Consider the following 17,111-nt stretch of genomic DNA (forward strand, 5'->3'; position numbering starts at 1 on the left):
AAAGAGGCCAGCCACAAGGATAGTTCCAGCCTGGACCTAAAACAAATTGGGAATTAATCTAGTAGACCAGAATCTGATTTTTACTTTGTTGGATTTCAACAGGATTAGTTTAGGCATCTATGCTCAGGGCATGTGGTGAATGGATACTCTTAAAAGCAATAATACTACAGATGATAATAGGAAAGGCCTATATGGAACTTATACTGTGCCAGACACTTTCTAATCGTTTTTACATTCATCACCTCATTTAATCCATGCAACAACCCTATGAAGTAGGTACAAACATGGGCAAAACAGGTATCCTTCCAAGTCTGCTGAGGATGTGATGGCCAAGACACGTGCAGAGAAACTGTGACATGAATCTCTATCAAAATTTGGAATACCCTTATCAAGTGATTGAGAAGGAACATTTCAGAAATAATCACACTCACTTGAGGGAGGTACAAATGCTTCTTTTTCCTCTTTTCTTGTGAGAAAGATGAACATTTTATGGCCGCCAATAACCACCAAGGGAATCTACTACTTGTCAGGCAAAAGGAAGGGCTGTTTTGGAGCTCTTGATGAAATGGAAGGGAATGAAGGCTATCCTGTTTCCACAAGAAACTAGGTTTAGGAGGAATTTTAAAAACCTTTTTTGGGGGTACACTGAACTGGATCTTGGAGGTGAAAGAGATTAAGGTCAGAAAGATCACCCAATAGTGTGTAACTAGAAGAGTAGAGATTGGCAATCCTCATGGCAACCCTTGCTGTGCCACCTGACATGGCTGCCGAGCAGATGCCATTCGATCCCATCTTAGGAGAGGAAGCCCACAAGATGAGCAGGCACATCCTCCAACCCAAATGGCAGAGCCCAGAGAATCAGGAAAAGGTGATGACTATGGATTGAGAAATCAGCTCACACTGTCAAAATTGAATCCATTTGTTATTATATCAAACCAAATAAAGCTGCTCTCCTTCAGGAGTCATGTATGCCTTGTTCTTGCACAGTGCCCTGGCACGTGGCAGAATTCCCCATACATTTATTTACTAGGTGTGGTTAAACCTTCAGTGTCACAGAATTTGGAGCCTTGCAATGGTCCTGTAAAGGAGTGGATTTCAAATGGACAACCTTGGCTTGAGCAGTCAACACCTCACTGACAAGCAGATTGAGCTAAGAATCAGATGCAAATTTGAAATATTTTAGCCAGTTCAGCCTCTCCAGGACTCTTTAAGAGTCAAAGGCTAATACGATATTTAATTACTCATGGGAAATTGGCAAAATTTAATCAGATACTAGTCCGGGAAATTTTTAATTGTAAAAAATTTAAACCATTCAGACCATAATCTTTGATGAAAATGCAAAAAAAAAAAAGACAACATATGACAAAAGTTGAAACACAAAAATGTCAAACCTTTAGAAAGAAAAAGAATAAAACCTTTAAAAAATTCAATATAGATGAGCTCACAGTAAGATTACCAAACCCAAGCAAAACGAGATACTTTAAGAACAAGCAAAAACAACAAACACTTTAAAATCACAAAGAAATTCAAATGTTAAGGGTTTTTTTTTTTTTAGTGTTTGAAGAAATAGAAGACTGCAGTTTTGTTATTACAGGGGAAGAGGCCTATGATTTCTGAGAAATATCCTTCCCCAAGGCCCAGACTCATGGACTGCTTAATGCCAAGGGTAGGACAAGAAAACAGAAGAACATCTCTGGTTCTATCATGAGCCTTGTGCCAAAAACATTAGTCCAGTCTCAATCCACCACTAAATGAAGAACAAGAGTGTGGTGCAAGGGTTCCTCTAGTCTGATGTGAACAGGCAAAAATGACTTGTTTATTCTGATCCCAAGTTTATGTCACTCGGCTTACTAAACAGTCGCTCAGCAGAAGCCTTTTAGAAATCCTTCAGATCCAGGAACATCTTAATATAAACACTTGCTAGAAAAAGTGGTTATATTTTGGTAAAAATGTGGGGTGCAGGTCCCTTAAAGACATATGTGCAATGTGAAACGGGTCTCCAGTGAGGGGACCATCAGTATTTAGGGATATTGTTAATAATTTCAGAGAAGAAGTGATATCTGAATTCTGCTCTTGAGACATTTTCCTGTGAACAATTCCTTGGAAAGTGGCTCTGCAAAGGATCAAGGGGAGGATGCTGAGGTCCTAAAAGTAGCAGAACCATCTGCTGGGCTAAGAGTTTGTGGAAGATCACCCTGCCCACACTGCCCAGCTCCATCCTGGAAATGCATTAGACTGACTTGAGAGAAAAACAAAACTTAATTGTGCTAAGAGACCGATTTGGGGGTTGTTATTACAGTCAGTGTCAGCTTTGCCTACTTGTACTTTTCTTAAATTTGATTGATAAAGTTTTCTTTACTCCATATTTCTCCTTTTACTATTTTAAATGCTATTCTCTATATCCATTCTGCAAATGGTTATTGATATATCATTTTTAACAATACCCAAAATAATTGTTACTAGGCTTAAGCATATCTAAAGTTAATCAACTTCAATAACACCCCTGCATACACACCTCTGGGCTCCAAAGAGTACAAGGCTTAGCTCCATTAATTCCTTCTATTGTATATCATATTTCTCCCCTATTTTAGCTTGCTTTTATTATGCCCCTTAAATGGCATTTGTAGGTTATAATATACAGCCAAGCCTTGCTTACATTGGTCTAGATGTTTACCAATATCTTTTCTATTACTTTCTGAATTTTATGCCTTCTTTCAATGGGAAATTTTCCAAGGCCCTGATTAACTTTGAGTTCCTGTTGAAAGGATTTATGTTTGCCTGTCACCTGTGGGTGCTTGCAATTCCAGACTTCTTTGTATTAATTTTTCTCTTTGAGGTCTTCGTGGGCCACACAGGTAGCACAAATATGTACTACAAAACTATGCAAGGGATCACTGGTGCTTATAAATTCTCAGATGGAATGTTTTTTCTTGTCCCCATCTAGTTTAAGGGTTAAGAAAACAAGTTTCTGTTTGTTTTTTTTTTAACATCTTTATTGGAGTATAATTGCTTTACAATGGTGTGTTAGTTTCTGCTTTATAATAAAGTGAATCAGTTATACATATACAGATGTCCCCATATCTCTTTCCTCCCTCCCTCCCACCCTCCCTATCCCACCCCTCTAGGTGGTCACAAAGCACCCAGCTGATCTCCCGCGGCTGTTTCTTCTACCTTTTTGTGTGAAAGTATTATTTTGTTTTCACTCTTATACTGCAGGTGTAGCCTTTGGGGTAGCAGCTTTGTAGAGAGCATTTTGTCAGATTCCCTATTTTCTGTGAGCTCTGGGGTTTATTTTTTGCCCCCTTTATTCCACAAAGTCTTCAAAGTAATTATTGAATTGCTTCAAGTTTTGACAGAATTGCCCATTGAGAGAAGGCCTTTGAATACTCTTAATTTCAAGTTCCTGATTTAGTTCCATTTCTGGGCCCTTTTCCTTACATTTATGCCTGCTTGCCATTGGGTTTAAAAAGAAAAAAAATTTAACATGACATCGTAGATCAACTATACTTCAATAAAAATTTTAATTCAAAATTTTGGTTGATTTTACAAGAACTGTTCTACCCAGTTTTCTTTCTGAAAGTATAGTTTCTTCTACTTTTCTATAGATTTAGTTGTAATAGATTAAGGATTTCTAAAAGTGTTATAGAATGATAATTTTCAGGTTATTAATATAATTATATCTGTCCCCAAATGACTTAATTGTATCGTTTTTTTCACTTTTTTCTTGCTAAAGATATCAAAATAAATCCAATGCATAACATAGCCACCCTTCTAAGAATATTCACCCATTTCCCCCCACCCCTAATTTCCCATACCCCTCACAAAACCTCAAAACTTAAGTAGTGTTTTTTGGGATCCAATTTTTCTCTCTCTTATTACTCTCTCTCAATACCAGCAGGCCACTGTAGCCTTCCTAAATTTTCTTAGTGTTCCCTTAACACTACCTGAGAATACATTTTCCCAGCATCCCATGCACCTAAGCAACAAGCATGTAATCCCAATCAGCCCACAAAATGCAGAATGAGAATTACTTAAATGCAGTTCAGTCATGAGCTATTCACAAAGGTAGATGGTGAAATCAAGTCTTAAGAAGGTGGCAGCATAAAAATATAACACAGGGGGCAGAAGTGGCAGGAGTCTCTATCGTAACCATGGTACCTTAGCCCTGGAGTAGTCAGGTGGTGACACAGGGTCAATGTTATGCCTCTTCTGCTCCCAAACCTGATTCTTTGGCTCTTCTGGATGAAGAGCCTTTAATATTTTCTTTCCCTGTCTAAATATCCTTTAATATTTTAATATTACATATCCTTTAATATTTTCTTTCCCTGTTTCAATCATGTAGAATGGGTTTCTCTTGAAATCTAAACTCATGACTAATTCTAGTATTGTTTTTCAATCCTGGCTACATACTGTTATCAACTGGAGTATCAGCAGTAGTATTGCTTCTAAAAATACCAATGCCTAGGATTCATTAGGATTAATGAAATCAGAATTTCTGTGGAAGGGCAAAGGCATTCCTATGGTATGAAATTTTCCTAGGTGAATCCAAGATACACTCAGAGTTGGGAAAGACTGTTCCAGTGGATATGTACAATATAAAGAACGCCAGAGTTATATTAGCAAAAGGGAAAGCATGATGAGTACTGGGTAGGTAGTTTACCAAAAAATCCTTTCAATTACACCCCACCTGAAAACCAGTAAAGAGAAAGTCGTTACTTTGTTCATAAAAGATCTTTCCCTAAATATTAAAATAAAACGCATGTCACTGCCCTTATTTTCAGGCTCTGAATATTCATTCTAATTCTTACGTCCTTCAGAGGTCATTTCTTCAACAAGTTTAACCACAAGTGATATGAAAGAAAATGAAATAAAGTGAAATTGACCTTGAGACATTTATGAATAATAATGAACTTAGCTACAACTCATGCCAATTTCACAGGGAAGAAGGCTTAAGCCATCAATCAGGAAGATACTTTTTACACTTACTTTGCATTTAATTCTTAAAAAGGAAATTTGGTCAGCTTGCTTGCTTTTTATTTGTTTTTTAGCTACATCAGAAATGAACCGATGACTTAGAAAACAGAGAAGGAAATATCACTAAGAGTTGTAAACTAAAGTATAACATCACCACAGAGATTTTCTAATATGTACCTGATCAATTCAATTTTCTACACAATTTTTAAAACACACTGTATACATGTTTATTGTTTTAGTAAAATTCTACCAAAACTCTTTCATTTATGTAATAAGTATCTATTTATAAAGCATAGAAAATAATTTGTTTCTGTTATTCTTTTGTAAATATATTAATAATTACTTTTAATCTGTTGATTCATTATTGGTTTGCTTTTACATATATAAAAATATTTCCAGTTTAAGCTACTTTTGGAAAAGAAGTTCTATTTGGAAAAATTAAGTGTAAAACATCTAAAATGCTTTTTATATTTCAACGCAGCCTTACAAAAAATGTTTATTATAGCTTTGAACTGTAGAGTAAAATACCTTCTAAGAAAAAATTTTAAGTGATTGGGGTATAGCTTCCACCTGACTAAAGATTAATGAAAATGCAAAACAGGTTTCAAGTATCTTAAGGCTTGCGTTAATCGTTGCTGAGATTAAAATAAGATCTGGAAATAAAATGGATTCTTCTGGGAAGAAGGCTGATAACTTAAAAAAAAGTTGGAAAACTCTACTGAGTGAATGATGAAAGGGTTTGAGTAATATAAGTTTGTGAATTATTGAAATATAAAGTCCTTTTGGACTTTATTTTTTAAATGTGTATCTGTTTAAAAAAATCAAATATTACCAAATATTTTAATGCTAAAATCCCTTCCCCACATCCTCTTAATATAAGTATATTCTAACTTATAGATAAAACACTGATCAATATTTACATTATTTTGACTGTCTAAACATGGCTTCTTGTGATACTAGTTTATTATGTTAACAATTATTTTCTTGTGTAATGTTCCCCCAGGAGTTAATAATTTAATCATAGCTCCATAAATAAATTTCTATAAACCTATTGTTCAAACTAGCCATATACCAGTCACCAGTGTTTTCAGTATTCTTTATTTTTTTCCAAATGTTCAAAGGCTTGGTATCATTGCTTTATTTCTCACAGCCCTTTCTAGTAGAGCCTTTTTCTTACTATAATAAGCTGATCATTGATAATGTTTTCCTGAGCCAGATCCCCTTTTCTCCAGAACTCATATCTTCCTTTTCCTCAGATTTCTTCCTAACTTGGGTGGTGAATAAGCTCCATTCATATCCTAAACTAAATCATATAGGAGATAAATTTTCTGTGATTTTTGTATGTCTAAAACTGTCTTTTTATTTGGCTATCACAATTTATTAGGATTTGACTACCTAGAAATCTAAGGTAAAATTACTTTCAGTAAAAATGTCAAAGACATTTTTCCACTGCTCTCCAGCACTCAAAATATTTTGATTATCATTTATTCATTTGCAACTTGTTTTGCTTTTCTGCAAGATTTTAGTAGGCATGTTTTATGCCTCATATTCTAATACTTCTATTGTTTAAGTTTTTGTTAACATCTGAGTTCTTTTTCATTCATTGTTTGATCTTTTCTAATCCAGAGACTCACTAAAGGAGATTTACCCAGAAAGAAAATTCAGGAAACATCAGAAATTTGAAGGCAAAAAGGTGTTAGAAAAAAAAAAAAGACAAAATGCTTTGAGCATGAAAATACTCGCTGCTTAGCAGAGATGGATCTCAAAATACCACAGAGTAGATCTCAAGAAAGAATCTAATATTCTGGAGGAGGGGATTGAAGAGATTTGTTCAAAGATCAGAAAGATAAAATCGTTAAAGCTGAATCATATGGTAACTTGTGACTGGCTGATGTTCACAGAGTTATACACTTGTTATTATAAAGAATCTCTAAGGTGAACATCAGTTACTAGAATATTCTGTCATTGCTTTAAATTCACTGACATTAAAATCACTCAATTAACCATTTTACTTTTTGTTTTCCCTTGACAATTGCAAAATATTTAAAGAAAACCAAATAAATTTTCCTGGGTTGATTTAAACTTACAATTTATAGGAAAAGTAAATTATTAAAGTATAAATTCTTTAAAGGACTATGTCATCATCACATTTGTATCCTATAAAACATAAATGTATTGTCAGATCTCTAGTAGGTAGATATATACACCAGTATTTGTACTTACCCCAATTATAAACAATTAAAAAAAGGTGTGTTCAGTTCAACCACCTGATACTTTGTGGTACACAGCAAATCATTTATTTAGAGTTTATGAAGGGTTACATATCAGTCACTGAGGCAATACCTTCATAGATGATATATAACTGGGATTTTACCCTGATATAATTTTATAAGTAACAAGTAAATAAATATCCTATTGAATATTCTTCAACTTTAATTTTCAAAATATTTCAAGTGTAGGATGTCATTTCTAAGAACTCTGTAAACAATTTAATAAAAAATATATTCAGTACACAATTTTTTTTGCAATGCACTTAAACTACTATTAAAGATATTACAGCTGAAAGAAGTTCAACTGCAAACTATCAAAGAACAATATTTCTTTCTAAATTGCAAATACTGAATCCTCTCAAATTGAACAGATAGAATTTTAAAATAAATTACTTTAACAGATTCATATTCATATGTGATAAATTTATACCCCACATTCAGTGAATAAAATCCACTGGGGCATGCAATTGACACAATGTGAAACTTACCAAAAAGGCATTTTGACAATAACATGGGAGAGTACAAGAGTACTCAGAGAGTGTTCCACTAAAAATGAAAGAAATAAAACTCTTTTCTTATTATATACCCTCCAATATAGACATCAATATTTCAATAGGCATCAATATTTCAACCAGTATGAATTCAATTACCACTATTTTATAGTCAATTTGAGATATATGGAGTCTCCCATAAACCATAGAGGAAGACAGCAACAGTCCTAAGGCTAGAATTCTGTTTCCACTCTGTTGATTAAATACTATATCTCTACAGTTCCCTAACTGGACACTATCAGTTTTAACATGCCTAAATAATTATCAGTAAAGGAATAAAGCCAACATTACAGATATTCAATAGGCAGAAAATACAACAAGATACTCTGAGGAGTCTAAAAAGTATAAGAGTAGTGGGAAATATACAAGGAAAAATAGGGAGTTTCATTTCACTGGTTTAGTGGATGCTTCCTAGTTTCATGATAATCTTCAAAAGAGCCCAAGAACTCCCCAAAGCATTTTAACTTCCTTATTAAAAACTGAAGATATCTGTTTTCTTCGCTCCAGACTACTAAAGCAAAATAAAACCAACAGCACTGGGAAGAAATTAACTACCATATAAAAGAATAAATATTGCAAATACTTCATTGAAAGTGAACTGATTCTTCCCCACCAAATGTTTCAGTGTGCTTTTTATCTTGGTGATGGAGTTTTTCAAAATCAAGATTTCCTACTTTGTATTTAAGTAATGTGATTTTCATTTTATTTTTAAGCACCTTCCTAAGGGTCATGACTGCAACTATGAAAACCTTTATGTATAATATTTATTATTATTTATTGTTACTAAACTACATAGTAAAATCAAAATCTAAGATAAGATTCAATCTATTTTTAAAGCATATAACAAAGTTTTCACTTTTACAGCTACTTCATTTTAGTGTTTTCGTCTTTACAAACTCTGTCATTGAACAAAATAAAGGCTTTGCTTTAACAGGGTATGACTTACTTTTATTAGGTCTTTGCAACATTTAAACTATTCCACCCATATTTCATGTTTATTATTTTCTTTAAAAAACTTTAAACTATGCCAGTAATGGTTCATTTGGTCATTTAATGAAACTATGTCTAGTGTTACAATTATGGAACATTATCAGCGCCATTGTCTACTCTTTACTTTCCTTCTCTAGCCAGCATCATATATTTTTTAAATGTTTTCACACTGCATGATCAACAATATCCAATTTCAATTTCTTCTTAACCATTCTGTTTGGACTATTTCCATAAAACTGAAAATTCATATCTTCATGCATATCAACATCTAAGAATTTTTAACAAAACATAGAGGAATTGTTATGCTCTGACTCCTCTGTGCTGTATCTCCATCCTCCCCCCTCCCCCTCCAAAAATTACAGTCATGCTTAATTGAAACCTAGGATAGGTATAAAGCCCTTATTCTTAAATACACTCATCTGAGATTGTTCTGAAAGGGTCTCATTATAATTCACTATTAATAGATAGTATTGGAAAACAAACCTTTGAACAGTTCTTTCTAAAATCTGATTGGTAGTAACTGTGGAAGTCCTGGAACCAATCCCCGTTGGATACCAAGTGATGACTGTCCCTCTCTCCCAGTAGCAAGGCCCCATGCCATCCCCACAATTCCATGAAACAGCCGGTGCCTTTTTTTCTGGGCTCCCTCAATAGGGAGATGACCCCCATGTCTGTGTTGATCCACTTGACTCTTAACTGGTTGCTGATCCATGGGGAAATAGAATAGGGCACTTCTAAACCTTCTCTGATTTTAGACACTTGCTTATACCAGTGCAGTAAGTGATTAAAGGCTTGACTCTCTAATTTTTGGCTGTTGCTTTGACTGACAGCTCTGACACCTGATGGCTGGGCTCCCTCTCACAGCTCAGCTGAACTGACATCATCTAACTGACTTGATCACTTGTATTTCTTAGCACCATAATATGTTCATTCTTGAGACGGTTTCATCTTCACTGAGCCTCTAACCCACTGTTTCTGAGCCTTTTCTGAGTGATTATCTGTTGAGTGTCATTCCCCTCCTAACAGAAGAAGCACACCTCTGAGCAAAATTATGCACACAATGTCAGGGATTTTAGGATTTGTAAATTCAAGTTGCCTCTATATTGCATATTCTTTTAATTGCAATAAGTAAACATTTCAAGATACCAGTAGAAAGAAATTAATCCAAAACATTTAATTGTCCCTTGCTAAACAACATTCACAGATGACCTGGAATTCTTCCAGTTCTTTATTAAAAGTAAATCTGTGACTCAAAATTCCATGGTCCTAGGCTGCCATGATGTTCAAAACAGACACAACCAAGACTTTGAGACAAGAACCTCAGACAGAACCAAAGGGGAAAAATGTATTACCTCCTCCAGTCATATGCCAATTATTATTTTCTTAATATTATTTGAGGGTGATTCATTGATTACAACTGATTATAAGTGCCTTATTTCAGTTAAAGAAATATGAGTGAGATTCTTGTTTTCTCTAGTAAAAAATTGTTTTTTGACAAAGGGAATTCTCAAAGAAATTTTGTCCACTTCATCTTTTCTCTTTCCTCCGTGTAATGTGTACATTTTATGTCCTGCTTGCTATGTATGGTTCAATAGCCATAATGTGTTACCGAATATCCAAGAGAAAATAAAAGAACAAAAATTGCACGGTAATACCACAGTATGGAGGATTATGGATCTCTGAAAGCCCATCCATGGATGGAGTTCACTAAACCAAAGTCAAAATCACTGTTCAAAGCTTTTTAGCTTAAGTTTTCCAAAATACAGTTTTTTGAACATTAGTCATTTCAAAGTATATATAAATGTAAATAAAAAAAGCAATATGAAAAGCTGTGTGTTTGGAAAATGTCATTATAGCTCCATCTTGGAGATTCACGACACATATGAGTACAATAAAGGCTCTTCAATCGTATGTTTTAATGCCGAATTGGTCGACCACCACCGCAATCAATTTCAGAACAATTCCATCACTCTAGAAGGAAACCATTGATCTACTTTCTGTTTGTATAGATTTGCCCATTCTGTACATTTCATATAAATAGAATCATATAATATGTTGTATCCTATAATGGCCGTCTTTCTTTAGTGTAATATTTTCAAGATTCATCCTGTTGTACCATGTACCAATATTGCACCACTGTTCCAGAGCAGGGATGCGGAAGTGTGAGAGCCTGTGTCCTCTTGGTTTGTCTCTCTTGGATCGGCACATCCACCCTAAAAGTGAAGTAGGGCAAAGGTAAATAGGGCCCAATATTCTTGGCCTTGCCCTCTCCCCAAAATTGGGGCTGGGTGGAGGAAATGATCCTCAGACCTCTCAGTTGCGCTCACTTGATAATTAGCCTCTATAACATGGAACTAGGGGAAGAGAATTTAAAATGTTGGCCACCTGTGCCTCCCAAGGTGAAACCATAGCACTTGATGGGGAGATTTGGAGGGAAGGAGCCCTATCTTCTTGACCACACTCACTCAGACTGGAACTTCTGTCACGCTGAGGTGGGTGGGTTTGGAAGGAGTGTCTTGGTTCAAGTGCCATAGACTCGCACTGTTCTCACAGAGATTTAGCCGATTTTCTTGAATAAATGTTTTGTTGTTCACTATATGTTCTTTGGGAAAATTCCACAGACGTTAAATAGTTGACTTTTTAAAATCAGTTTCACCGATTATGGTTGCTTACTGGGGATAAGGTCCATGAAGTTCCTTCCTCAGACTACCATTCTGGAAGTTGTCCCTATATCTACATTTTTGACCACTGGAAAAATGTGGTTCACAATATTTTTGATGTAATCTAAAAATGATCGCTCTTTGGGCATAGTGAAATTCTTCACTGAACGCCTTCGTATGAGGGCTTCATTGATTAATGCCTTATTGTCGTTTCTCTCACATTGACTTACAGTATTACTAAACAAAATCAGTTGCTTTATGACAGAAAAAATGTAAAAACAGTTCAATCTTCTGAAGTTTTAACAATTACATTTTTCTAGGTTTCAAATGGTAGTCATCATAACAGCCACAGATTGTAAGAATTCCAAATCTATCATTTTATATTCAAAAAAATTCTTTTGGATTAATAGTATATGTCTGGTACAGGTTCTTTCCTTAATGAATATGTAACACTGATATACATATGTATATAAAATATGCATGTAATCTGTATCTATATATAGGATTTTAAGTCCATACCAAAAAACAGCAATTCATAATGAATCAGTTTATTAGAAAATCAACAAGTATCTATGATTATGTCATGTACTCAGCAACATGCTATAGGAAACACAAGAATTATTAAGTATAAGTTTACCATTAGGGAGATAACCTAACTCTGACTACAGCACACATTCTCATTTACAGAAAAGGATCAGAAAAAAGCTTCTGGTTACCAAAGGGGAAACGCGGAGGGGAAGGATAAATCAGGAGCTCGGGATTAACACACACACACTACCCTACATAAGACAGACAACCAACAAGGACCTACTGTTATAGCACAGGGAACTCCACTCAATATTCTGTGATAACCTATATAAGAAAAGAATCTGAAAAAGAATGAATATGTGTATAACTGAATCACTTTGCTGTACACCGGTGAAACTAACACAATATTGTAAATCAACTATACTCTAATAAAATTTTTTTAAAAAAGGAACTTGCTCACTGCCTCAGCCTGAAGCAAACTTCTAAACCAAGGCACATGTGCACATAGTCCATTTAGAGATAACAGAGGGGGAACAGAAAAAATGAGGAAACGAAGAAAAACCCAAATAGGAGTACATTATAGAGTTCACTGCCGTGGGCAACTGAGACTTGATCCTGCCTACAACCTTCTCAAAATTGTCCACCCTATGATTGAATAAGGTAATATTTATTCTTTGTTTCCCAACCCACAGTGGCTAAGGATTTCCCTTGAGCTTTTTAATGACCCCACATTTCAAGACTGATCGATGTGAAGGTGCTGTCCAGCAGGCTCTAGCCTGTGCCCATAGCTATCAGAGAGTCCAAGTGGAAAGTGAAGAGTGACCATCTGAGACACTGTCAGTATGAATGGAACCCAAGCCCGCACATAACTCTGCCAAATCTATGGACAGATTGGAGGTAATGACTACACAGTGAGAGCTGAGGGCAGCAAAGGCATATGTTATACATTCTATAATACTTAATAAATACTAGTTAAGCATTATTAGATGAGAACTCCCTCTACAGAGTTACAGCAAGATTTCCTCTTTTTATATCCACTCTCTCCTTATTTTCTCCTGAGTAAATACAGGCACTGTCCTTCTTGCTATCGAACACTTAGCATTCCAACCTCACCTTGGTTCCCATTCCCTTCTGTCATTACTTAGGCAACTAAATAAAATCACTCATGAACTTATGAAGTACAAAGAAACCATAAAAGTTTAGATGTTAAGCTATATGCTTGTAATGTATAAATAAACTAGTATTTTAAGAAGGTCAGATACCTGTTTTAGTTTGAGGAGTCCGGGAAAGTTTACAGGAGCACACCCTAATTAAATTGGACACTGATACTATATTCACATATGCAAACAAATGAAAGAAAATTATTGCATGTTTGTAATGAATAGAATAGCAAATATAGAGATTGAGAGATGAATATGCCATATATAAAATATATGAGGTAATAAAGCCTGGAAATAAAGATATATACATGTTGATTAATAGTAAAATTGGATAAGGTAGAACCATATCATTAAAAAAAAACTCAAAAGTTTGGAAATTCTTAGAATATCTAGCTGTATGAATGAGAGCAAGGATCCTGATCAAGAGACGGGGATAATTAAAGTAGCCGTGGATTAGGGTGTATAATCAAATAAAATAGGTAAAATGGAGAGAAACTAGTAAAAGGAAAGCCAGATGTAAGGGTCTTGTGTTATGGACATACAGTTGTAATGGATGGTCATATTAGATATATATATATATAGATATAGATATATTAGATATAGAAAATGAAGGATAAAGAAAATACAGGATGAATTAAATATGATTTCAAGAATTTTTACTCTGGGAAATAAATTAAAATTGTTAATTTTAGGGATCATTAAAATGAAAGGAAATTTGGAAGAGTAAGAAGAAAAAATAAGTTGGTACAAAACAGATTGAGAGCACCTGAGAGAACTTAATACCAACTCTATCCAGAATGTGGGTATTCCTTATGAACTCACAACCCTATGAATCCTGGGAAACTGAGATCTGAGAATAAAATCACCTAATGTAAATGGGACATAGGTAGATTAAAAATGGCCACAAATCATTTATAGCTCATCTCTTTAAGAGGGGTTGTTTGTCCCTATAACTTGAATGTTCACCTGGCTTTGTGACTAATTTTGACTAATTGAATGAGATAAAATTGTACAACTTCCAAGCCTAGGCCTTAAGAGGTTTGTGTCTTGCACCATTACCATGACTGAATATTGCCACAATATAGTTCAGCCAACAGCCAACACCCACTGCTACACATGTGAATGAGGCCACCACAGACTATCCAGCCCCAGTGGGTAAGCTCCATACCTGCAACTCCATGAGTGAAATAAGGTAAGACCAGCAGGAGGACAAGCAAAAAATAGAACAGTTTTATAATAAGGCACTAAATTTTGCTGGAGTTATTACACACTAATAGAAAACTGAGTAAGCATCCCCAAAAGTGGAGTGACACTTAAATAAAAACCAAAAACATGTGGCATTGGTTTTGGGTCCAAAGCGCAGAGGCTAGGAAGGTGGCAATCAAACATCTGGTAGAGGCTGAAAATCAGGAAGGAAATTAAAATCTTGGCTTAGCTGTTAGGTTTGTTCACTCTGGCCTAGTTTTCAGAGACATCACAAAATTGTTACATTAATAATCAGAGGCAATGTAATTCATTTAAGGGTTTTTAAAAGAGATCGAACTTTATTTTCCAACTAGCATTGTTCCCTATGTTCTCTAGGGAAAATGAAAAATGGAGGACTGTCCAGGTAGCATGGAAGAAATGTCTTACATATGAGAAACAGTCATCATAGTCTGACCATCTTTTGAAGTCTGGTGATTTCCGCTTTTGGAGTTGCCCTCGGTATTTGATTATGAAATGTGCTATGATTGGTAAATAGAATTTTAAAATGTCAATATGTATGAAGAAATATACTGGTTAACTTATGGAACTTTGGTATTTTATTCCACATGTTTCTGGATAGAAAGTTCTTGAAATGGTAGCTCACAGCAGAGGTGAAGATAGGAAATAATGAATCATCATGAAAAAGCTGGTGGCTCCCTCCTGTGACAGTGATTAAGTGATTATTTCTGCTTGGAAATAATCTTTGTACAAAGAGGACTGTTCATACTATGAGGCTTGCGGTTTACTACAGACCTTATTTATTTTTATGGTGGGATTAATATGGCATTAAGGGCAAAGGGTGATTCTGAAAACAAATTTATGAGAGAACAGTGTTTTACAGACCACCACAGCTCCCCAGAATTTGCAAAAACTAAAAGTAAATGAACCATTTTGATGATGGAAGATTATCCATACAGCAGACCCACTGGCCCTCCTCCCTTTGAGGGCAAATAGAAGAGCTGAACAAAATGTGAAATGAATTCATTTGAAGATCATTACAGAGGTAAACTGATGATGCGGGCTTAACAGCTTCCCATTAGAAAAGGAAAATGTTAGATAACTAATGAGGACCTACTGTGTAGCACAGGGAACTCTACTCAATACTCCGTAATGACCTGTACGGGGAAAGAATCTAAAACGGAGCGGATATATGTATATGTATAACTGAATCACTTTGCTGTACAACAGAAGCTAACACAACAGTGTAAATCAACTCTACTCCAATAAAGATTCATTTAAAAAATAGATAAGGGGCTTCCCTGGTGGCACAGTGGTTGAGAGTCCGCCTGTCGATGCAGGGGACGCGGGTTCGTGCCCCGGCCAGGGAGGATCCCACATGCCGCGGAGCGGCTGCGCCCGTGAGCCATGGCCGCTGAGCCTGCGCGTCCGGAGCCTGTGCTCCGCTACAGGAGAGGCCACAACAGTGAGAGGCCCACATACCGCAAAAAATAAAATAAATAAAAAAATTAAAAATAGAGAAGGAAAATGACTCAGTCTGGTGAGATGGGGGGATACATTTTTATAGGTGCATTTTCTGTTTGTGTTTTGGGGGGGATTGTTTTTTAACTTTATTTTACTGTGATAAGAACACTTAACATGCGATATCTCCTCTTAATCTGGTACATGTACACCACAGCATAACTGTAAGCACAATGCCATACAGCAGATCTCTAGAACGTATTCATCTTGCTTAACTGAAACTTTATGCACGTTGATTAGCAAGTCTTCACTCCTCCTCCCCTAGGCCCTGGCAACCACCATTCCAGTCTTTGATTCTATAAATCTATTTTACATACTTCATATAAGTGAAATCATGCAGTATTTATCCTTTCGTGTGACTGGATTATTTCACTGAGCATAATGTCTTCCAGGTTCATCCATGTTGCTACACAATGTGGAACTTTTAAAAAGTTGAATCATTTTCCATTGTATGTGCATACCATTTTCTTTATCCATTCATCACTCAGTGGATGTTTAGGTTGCTTTCATGTCTTGGCTACTGGGATAGTGCTGTAATGAATACAGGAGGATATCTCTTCAAAATCCTGCTTTCAATTCTTCTGACACATCCCCAGAAGTGGGATTGCTGGATCATAAGGTAGCCCTATTTTTAGTTTTTTAGGAACTCCCACACCGTTTTCCACAGCAGTTACTCCAGTTTGCATTCCCACCAGCTGTGCACAAAGGTTCCAGTTTCTCCACATCCTCCCCAGCACGTCTTTTGATATTTTTGGTAATTGTCATACTGAAAGATGTGAGGTGATGTCTCATTCTGGTTTTCATCTGCATTTCCCTGATGATCAGTGACAATGAGAATCTTTTCTCATACCTGATGGCCATATGTATATCTTCTTCGAAGAATTGTCTATTCAAGTCTTTAGTCCATTTTTGAACCCAGTTACTAGGATTTTCATTGCTACTGAGTTGTAGGAGTTTCTTAAATATTTTGGAAATTGACACCTTACCAGATATATGGTTTGCATGTATTTTCTGCCACTCCTTAAGGTTGACATTTCACTCTGCCAATTGTTTCTCTTGTGGTGCAAGACTTTTTCGTTTGATGTGGTCTCTCTTTTCTAATTTTGCTTTTGCTACCTGTGCTTTTGTTGCCATATCCATGAAATCGTTACGAAGACCAATGACATGAAGCTGTTCACCTATGTTTTCTTCTAGGAGTTTTACAATTTCAGCCTTAAAACGAAGTTTTTAATCCATTTTGATTTGATTTTTGTG

This window comes from Monodon monoceros, unplaced genomic scaffold (assembly GCF_005190385.1).
Source record: "Monodon monoceros isolate NGI ecotype Baffin Bay Population unplaced genomic scaffold, NGI_Narwhal_1 Super_Scaffold_2, whole genome shotgun sequence".
In the NCBI taxonomy this organism is placed as follows: Eukaryota; Metazoa; Chordata; class Mammalia; order Artiodactyla; family Monodontidae; genus Monodon; species Monodon monoceros.